Here is a 10177-nt window from a genome sequence, read left to right on the forward strand (position 1 = left end):
TTTTGTAGTTTTTCTTGCCCTAACTTTTTGCTAAATTAAAAAAATATATATTTTCCAAGAACAGGTAATTGATTGGATACCCTCCCATCATGTAGAACTGTTTTGTTATGTGTACCTTAACCACCAATGTAAGGGATAAAATAAGCTTAATAGGCAGAAATTTATGCCCATTTAATATTCTCCTACTAAGTTTAGTCAAAGTATTATAGTACAGTATTATTACGTAGTAATGTTACGTAGTACACTCTCAATGCACAGAAACTAGAGAATTATAAAAACGACTGAATTTTATCTAAAATTAAGACGACTCCTATGATACCTCATACGTTAAAATCGACAATAAATATAAAGAGACATGCATACGAGTAAATATAAAGTAAGAACTTATAACCACACCTAGGGAAAGGGTAGAACAACATCTAGATAATTATTATTCTTTATGAACACGAACTGTGCAATGTGGCCGCGTCCTCATGCATCAATTTTTAATTTAAATTTCCAATCTCCATCGACTGACTCCTGAAGGCCATAGTTAAATATTAACCCAGACTTTAATATAAGGTTGGTTGCTGAATACATAATAACTGCAATCAGTGCACAAGAGTACTGAGATTTGCATGCACTTAGTCTGCAGACTTTCATCTTTTATTAAATTAACTAAAAATTATAAATTTGCGATAGAGACAGATATTTTAAGAATAAACAGAAATTTAATCTTAATACAGAGCGGCAGGTACAATAAGAAACTTGTTTTAATTGAAATTTTGTACACGCGTGTAGCTAAGGTCACGAATGATTATTATACGTTATTACGTAATATTTGCGTTAATATTATAAAAATAAACAATTTTAAGCATCGTTTGAAATTCTTGAAACCTTTCACTTGAAAAGTAATGTTGGCTATATTTAATTGGCGGTATCGCCGTACATGTGATTAAAAGAAGTCGGTTAAAGAATAAATATAAAGAGTAGATTATGGTGGGAGACGGCAGATGACGAGGTCGATACGAGATACCTCTTCCGCATCTTTGAGTTTGAGTAGCAGATCATATTTTTTACTTTAGTGATTTTATTCTAAATCCAATATGGATGACGTCACAAAATGGTGGTTCGATATTTTTATTGAAAAGCCGAGAAAGATTTTATAAAAACTATTTTACCAATTTCTTAAATTGAATTTTATTTTAAAATGTGTGTGTTATACTAGACTTACATTAAGTTTTATTTGTTCTTCAGATACTTATGTAAAATTGAATATAGTTTGGGATCTTCAAATCTGAATAAAATTTATCTTCGTTAGGGCAGTTTGAAGTGTAAGGGTCTGTCTTGAATTTCTGCGTCCAATTACTAGGGTGACCTCACTGAACATAAACATGTCGGACAGTGTGAACTCTTGCTAAGGAGCCCTCACATTAATTCTTGTAAGACAGATCTTGAGGGGCCTTGAAATTAGCGAGTAAATAATTAATTTTAAAATTTATTGATGAACACCTTTTTCTTTTAAGTAGAATAAAAGCAATATTTTTAAGTCATTACACTAATTATAATAAGCATTTATATAAACACTAGCTTTTGCCCGCGGCTTCGCACGCGTTTAAAAGAAAATAATATAACATACTAACATACATAAAACGTACCTTCAACTTTGCTAAAGATCATCACTTGATCAAATGCATAGTTTACGAATCAATCCTTACTAATATCAATTAAAATAATCGATGTTTTGGGTCCAAAAGATCGATTCTCCGATTAATCGATTTTAGATCGCCATCCCTAGTTCCCGTGGGATTTCCGGGATAAAAACTATCCTATGTCCTTTCTCGGGTCTCAGATGATCTTTGTACAAAATTTCATTAAAATCGGTTCAGTGGTTTGGGCGTGAAGAAGAGACAACCAGACAGAAATACAGACAGACAGACAGACAGAGTTACTTTCGGATTTATAATATTAGTAAGGAGTAAGGATAAGGATATTTAAATTATGATTTTTGTAGGTACTTTATTATTGTTTTGTCTAAGATTTATGTTCTGAAGCAATTTAAAATAAATAGAAGCTTTCATACCTTATAGTGAACTGTGTAATCAAGGTTAAAGTTCTTAATTTCCGCCACCTCAGAACACACAGAGTAACACAGAAACACCTGCTGTTTATTTGAGGTACGCAATGCCACTGAATACGTGACAATCGAATAACGAATTGACCATTGAATATTAACACTATTATGTATTGCCATATTCATTTTTCAAATAGCTGTTTCCATGGCCACACCCAACAGGGTCGAACCCGTCCGAACTCCGCTAAAGCCTGCCCCCGACCTTGATTAATTTCGTCCCACATCTGCCCTTGTAATAGGGCTCAGCACTGCACAGCTTGCAGATTAACCAATTGTAAAGGTTGAAGGGTATATTGATTGCAAAACCAATTAATTTGGGTTTAAAATGATTTTAATTGACAAAGTTCTTCGAATTAATGAAGCAACTACCTAGTATATTAACTACTATTTCAAGTGGAGTAAGTTGTATAAATTCCCTTAAGGGAAGAGAATCAGTGCCCAGCATCGGGAAATATAAAGGCAGTCCTGATATATTAAGATGCTTTCAAAATAGCTCGTCGATCTTATTGTCCATTGATGTCCATTATTAACTCTCTGCGGGTTTCCACTCAGAGTGACAGGCGTGAGGCGACAGTCAACCGCTCTGGCCATCTGAGTATTGGGTTATTGGTAGACTTCTTACATATTTTAGCAAGAAATAATTTATTTCTAATACGCGCATAACTTTAAAAAAGCAGTCAGAGTCAGAGATTCAAATCCCACCTGATTTGAACCTCTGACTCCCCGACTACGACGCCGAGCATTGACCACTAGCTATCTTTGTCCAAATGCCACGACTTTTTTACCTAATACTAACGAATTCTCTGTTTCAAATTTCAATCTATTTCACGTGTCCATTGGCCTCTTTAACCTTACAGTTGGGCATAGGCTTATCCTAATTGGAACTACTCCAAACGGTTCTACAACAACTGTTTAAAAAGAACTGAATAAATGCAAACTAAATTTACATGTTCTGTTGGAAACTTTAGTTATTTCAGTTTAATTTCTAGCAATGACGTCCTAGCATATAAAATAGCCGATGGTAACGATGTCAAGGATAAGACTAAAGTAGTTAATGAGCATACAGTTCTGATGGTAAGTGATCTTAGAGGTTCTATCTGAATCCGAATTCAGATGTGTGTGATGTGCCTGAGGTCATAGGATCGCCTCATATTTATGTCAGCCAGCATCCTCAACCTGCCACCTACCTCCTGCCACCTGCGACCTGCGACCTGCCACCTGCCACCTGCCACCTGCCACCGAAATACAAGAACTGCTTCACGAGGAATAGGTGTGATGGCGATACCTTCACTGTGGAACCATGCTAGTTTCACCTTTCAAGATATTCCTAAAATCAAGACAAATCTAACAATAATTTATAAATAAATTAAGCTGTTAGGTTACAGCGCTTACTAAAGAAATAGACATATTTACTCGAGAAACAACCCTCTTGTCGCTGAAGCACTAACTTCCAAGATACTCAAAAAGAAAACTCTCTTTCAATGCATTGGCGACTCCTCTGGTGTTGCAAATGTCCACAGGCGACGGTGACTGCTTTCCACCAGGTAGCCCGTCTTCCTTATCGTTGGGTTAAATAATAATAAAAGGCATAAAATTCGACACATCTAACAATACCTTATAGTTTAAAACCTAGTAAGCCGTCAGGTCACAGTCCCTACCAAACAAAAAAAACACATATACATAAAGACCACACACTTGAAAAACATAACCCTCTTATCGCTTGCGTAAAAAGCGCTTTCTTCAAAATCGTTTCTTACGCGTATTTGTAACATTAGTATGATTAGAGATAAATAGAGGGTTGAGTTACATCAGTCAGCGGTGAGCTGATGAGGATGTTTACTGAACAAACAGGTGTTCCCGCGGGAGCTGCGGCTGAGGGATGGCTCGGGTTACAGCGTTGAGCAAAAAAAATAGAGCTCACAAAAATAGAGACCTTAAAAATATAGTTGGACTGAATATCGTGGGATGACTAGACTGGAAATTAAGAGACGAAATGGGGTGAAAGTATTTTTACTAGATATACTAAAAACACACATACGAGTATTATTCTTGATATTGCAAAAACACTTCGATAGAATGATAAAGTAAGTTTTTTATGTTATTGAGCTAAAGAATAGTCGTGCATAAAATACATAACTGAACGTACGAAATTGGTTAGATTTTTTTTATTGTTTAGGTATCAAATTTTACTATTTTCTGGTTTACAACAGATGCATATAAGTTACCTTTATTTATTCATTCATTTATAATCTGTAGCTTCATAGGATTTAAAGTATAACATCTCTTTTTGTTATTAAGTTTTTTTATTTGTTTTTTTTATTTCTTTTTGTTTTTTTTAACGTGTATATTCGAAGTAAAGTTATTTTTCTTTCTTTTGCATCAACATACACGATAAATCGTTTTCACCCTCTATCATTTTCGTAGCTCTTATAACAAACTATGTTAAGAGGTCGATCCTTAGCGGGTCTACGCACGGAGGGCCAGCGTAGACAAATTGGGTAACTTATATGTGGTCGGAAAAATTCCGCCCTCCGACAGGGTTGTATGTAAATCGGCTGAAGGGCTCGATAGCCGGTACTTGGGTAAGATTTCCCTCGCTGCCCTTTGAGTACGTGCGGATTTACGATGAACGGTTCGAGATTTTTATTTTTTGCTTTTTATTTTGGCGATTTGCTTGGTTATGCTCATCAGGGTTTAAATCTTTAAGAGTTTATTACATACGTTAATAGACGATATAAGTGGTCGTGGTATCTCTTCGATTGAACGACCTTTCAAAGGATTTCAAGAAGTGTTTAAATTTAAAGGTACACAATACAATACTGTAGGTTTCTATTGCGTTTAGCGATGCGTTGTGTTGGATTTTAGTCCTTATATATTTATTTATCACATATGATCAATTAAATTTTGTAGTCACTTCAACTGTTATTCATATCAACTGTTATATACTTTCGTGTCTTTGATTACGTTACTTTCATTGGTTGACAACTCATAAATGAGATTAAAGCTAAAAGAGGTATGCATTTACCATTAACTGTTTCAAGATGCTCAAATAAGCGTTTTAAAGCAGAACTTAATTAGTCAAATTGGTTATTTTGACAAAATTTCAATTTCAACGCCGCAAATAGTGAGCTTTAAAAATCTAGGAAAATCCGGCGGAGCGTAGATTGTGTGCATTCCACTCAGCGCTCCACGACACTAACTATTTAATTAAACAACTTAAAGACAATAAAGTTATTTTTAAACGCACGAATTCACTAATGAAAGTTCAAAATGACCGGCAAAAACAGAAATTCCTCGTGACCTCGTTATTCAGAGCAAACTGTTCGCTACCACTGCGAAAGCTATCCTTTTAACGCAGAGCTTTTGTTGTCAGTGAATAGAGCTTAAATTGGGCGAAAGCTGCCCGTTGCCACGAATGATGTTGTTGTACGTAGGCGCTTTTAAACTTTTTTTAATCCGACCAAAACAATGGTTTTTGGAATCATAAAAGAATGAAGGATAACCGACAAAAACCGAGATTTGGACAATTAATCTTGGAGACGAATCGAACTTTCCATTGACCCGATATCGTCCGAAATTTCAACTTTTCATACCAAAAAGGATCCATAATTTTCCTGTCGTCTCTCGTCATTTTTTGTTCGACGCTGGAGTATTCAATAAAATCGCTACAAAATATCCCGGGGTCGACTTGGTTTTTATTTGCGGCAGTTTTCTATTACAACTTGCGTTGAATTAACTAAGTTTATCCTAACAAATTTTGATTATTTTATATGACTGTACGAATTTTTTACACGTCTTACATACTGTTAGAAATTGTTGATAGTAATGTAGAGCAGTACTTTACAGGTAAGAAAGACTGCTAAAAGTAAGGATACTAGCATAAAGCAACGGTAATTGCTTTAGGGTACTTATTAAACGTTCTGTTCTCATCGACCTATTATTGTCTCTCTGATGGGCACATAATGATAAGGTTTGAGAAGATTAGTGGGTAATTGGGTATGTTCTCATTATGATTTCCTTTCCCATTAATTATATGTAAATGAATACGCTTATAACTTACAAACGAGGCGACAATTTTAAGAAGTGGCAATGCAGTTGTAATTCGGTTCAGGTGGAAATCCAATTTTATTTGGAGCTGGTTACGTCCATGGGCGGCAGTCACTATTCGTCATGTAGATTGTAATGTTGTTTTCCACTTTAATCTTATAAAAAAATCTTTAATTTTGATGTACGTGTCGGATTTGAATCTGTATGCATTTTTTATAATATAGGTGTAGCAGAAGAGCAGGCGGTTCAACTAATGGTAAGTGGCTACTGCCGCCCATGGACATCTGTAATCAACCCCAGATAGGATTAAATATTCCTACCTGAGGTCGGCCACAGATGCGCCGCTACCCCTGAGGACTAAGCTGGAATGCCTCGGAAAAGTATGTCGCCCTTACCACACCCTTCAAAATGGAACACAGTAGCGCCTAACACTGCTGTTATTAGGTAGAAATAGGTGTGGCGGTGGTGCCGCCGGAGTCGAACCACAAACGGTTCCACCACCTTCAAAACTTTCTAATTTTGAGAAACTAACTTCATACCAAAATTTTGTTATTAATCATTAGTCATTACCCTCTTAAAATTAAACCTGACGTATACAATTCAAGAGATACATCAATTGGCAGCCAAAAGTTATATAAGAATAAAACTTTTTTGAATACTTGAAAAAATGACATTTGCATTTATTTGCTAAACCATTATTAACTAGTTGACTCTACCTTTTTCAGCAATCCAACTACCAAGATGGCAGACACCTCGCATTCCACAGCGTGTAAAACCAGAGCCAGATTAAACATTCCTACACATGTCCGGCGTAGGGTGACCAATCATGAAGGACAAGTTTCAAGGAATTTCCTATTCCTATTCAAGGAAATTTCCTATTAGGCAATTCCTAAAAGACATTTGAAATAGTTAAGAAACACTCCAGTAACGATTATATAAATTAGTGTTTATTTCATGAAAGCGGCTAAAATTTCCAATATTTGCTTGTATGAGATGTATGATGTATGAGATGATGATGTTTTAAATAAAAAAGTCAGATAAAATACGCATGACTTTTTGATATAAAATGTTGTACGTTAACTTATAAAATGGATGTTATAGTCCGCGTAAAACTGCTAGTCCGCTCTGAATATAGAAATGAATAGCGTCGCCATAGCAAATTGTATGGCTACACCTGCTCGCAACAACTTCAGAGCGGACTAGCAGTTTGGCGGGAACTATACCTGTGGGTATATAACGTAGTTATCACATTTTGAAACTGGATCAAATTCCTCATGTTTTCAAAATAGTTCGACACTCTTCACCTCTCTCACATCTTTAGACATCTTCAGATGCACTATAAAATCGAATAAGTATCATCCCGCACGTGTTTTCGGGGTCCCTCCTTTGGTGTCAAAATGTTAACTTGGAAATGGGACGCCCTGGGTCCCGCGGGACCGTTGGCAACCCTACTCAGAAGCCGGCCAGTTCAACACATTTCATTGTACCTTTGAAATAGGTGTTAAGTTGGGTTTTTATTAAATTAACATAAGATATTACTATTCTCTTTTTAAATAAATATAAATTGTACTAAGGTTTGTAATATGCATTCACTAACTTCTGTCCAGCTGTTTTTTTTATGTTTGAGGTTAGTGTTACATTTATTACACATCACAGCTCATCCACACTTCACAATCTTACTAAGCGTCCGCTGTCTGTCCGTCTGTCATAGGACTCTATCTTTTAAACCCTACCTAATAGATAGACATTTCAAATTTTTAAGAGGATATATTTTGATTTCATTAGGAGGAAACATCCTTTTAAGGCTCGCTAAGTGTGTATTTTACCTAATTATGTACAAAAATAGTTTTTTTTTGTTTAAATTCCGTACCTACTTCAAAACTAGTTGACAATATTGTAACTGTAGGTACATATTTCCTTATACATTTTTCTATGGATTTTGAAAATACTACGCGAAGTTAAGCGTCCTTTCCAAATTTTACTATAATACTAATTCAGTTTAATTTTTAAATTTTTTACAATAAAGTATACTTTCGAAACAAAAATAATGTCAAATTGAAAAATATCATAACAAACAATTACCTCCGCCTTAATTTCGAAACGATCCCTTTTCAAAATAAGCCCGGCTTACATTTAACAAGTCATTGGAAATAAATTTGAATCTGAGCCCCTTGCAAATGTTTATTATTCAAAGATGGGGGACTCAAATTGTAAATTATCGATGGTTCGTTGCACAGCCGGCGATTAAGCGATTAAACGAGATTTTTAGTGAAACATTTCATTTTATTAAAAGTAAGTAACCCATTTCAAAATTAAGAAGCATTTGGTGCAATCGAGAACTGAATAGGAGACTATTTGTGGCTATGGTGCTCAGTAGGTAATAGATAATTTTCACACTTCCCTATATCCCAAGGATATTTTATCTCACAGCTTTGTCATTCGTTTATACAAAGGATTCTTTCAGTTTTTCGACAGCATTCGATTACCCATTTCGTTGAGCTGATAAGGTTTTTTCGTCGCTTTTTTTATTTTCAAAGGTTAGTTACCAACCAATACTTTGATTCACTAATCCGCTTAGGAGCAGCGTGGTAGAATACGCTTGAGGCTTCCCATTATTGTGAAGAATACCGTGTTTAGCATTAAGACTTAATGAAAATTTTAGCCTGTTACTCAATTTAAACTATACTAATTGTAAGGCAAAAATATAGGATACATAAGAAAGGTGCTGTATAGGTATACTACAAATAATTTCTTATACGCATTTGTATATTTATTATATTTTTGTCGCAACTCACTCGCTTCTCGCTTACCCATCCACAGTAGATAGACACGGTTAATTACGTCTATATTGCGTTAACGTTTATATTAAATTGGATACGAATCTCAACAAGTTGCCAACTAATAAATCTGAAATTGCCTTTTGGGTCGCGATGTTGAATGTAGATAATTTAGGTGTTTAATTAACACATCGAGATCGTATCGGGTTCGAAATTGGACCAACTTGGTATCTTAGGGTCTTATCTAGATAGCTTCGTCGACTCATTACTGTCCCACTGCTGGGCTGCTATTCAGACAGAAGGATATACGGCCACGGTGCCTGAACGAAGCTCTTAATAGATGTTAGATAGGCCTGATCGTTAATATGCAATCTTTAATTTGTAGTATGGTTAATGATTGATTTAACTTAACATATTTTGTAGTCTTATTTGAATTTACATTCCGTAAATTGTCTTTCGAAAGTTCACTTGTGTCTATTTGTCTGTCTGTTTATGGGGAAAAACCTATAGCAGCCCAAATTGGGCAGTCAATGACGAAAAAATCTATGATTTGACGTAAAGTGGTTATTAAAAAATGCATTTAAAGAATTTTATAATTTGAAAATATATAATAAATACTGTATAAAAAATATCCCCCGAGCTATTAAAAAATATATAAAGACTAAAAATAAAGAAATCCCAAACAGAAATAAACATTTGAAGTCCCGTCGTATTTCGTACTTGACTGACTGTTTTTGAAAAACACGATTTCGAAATTATTGTAATGACTCAATAAGCGAATCATCTATGTTGTTTTTGTATTCGCTATATAGATGGTTACACAACAAAGATAATCCCAAGCCACTACCCTTACTATTACATAAATCACCAAAACACCCAATTCAGAATACAAATTCGCTTTAATTAAATAAATCATAAATCTTCATATATTTTAATATAAATTGTACCTTGTATAACAGGTGCCTAGTTTGTTTCCATTCTAAATCAACTGGCTCATTCATCACGCTCCCAGCTTGAAATATGAAATATTATGTCCTGCGTCACAACATAATATCCTAAAATATTATACAACAGTTGTGTAATAATAACAACAATATATAAAATTGAATTATCTATTTCCAATGTTAAAACAACAACTCTTTTCTAAATCTAAATGTATATGAAAGTATATACGGTACTTATAACAAAAACAATTATAAATATTTATGTCTGTCTGTCTGTTTGTTTGTTCCAGCTCATC

This window comes from Epargyreus clarus, unplaced genomic scaffold, assembly GCF_041222505.1.
Source record: "Epargyreus clarus isolate Ecla_fem2 unplaced genomic scaffold, WU_Ecla_fem_2.2 ptg000021l, whole genome shotgun sequence".
In the NCBI taxonomy this organism is placed as follows: domain Eukaryota; kingdom Metazoa; phylum Arthropoda; class Insecta; order Lepidoptera; family Hesperiidae; genus Epargyreus; species Epargyreus clarus.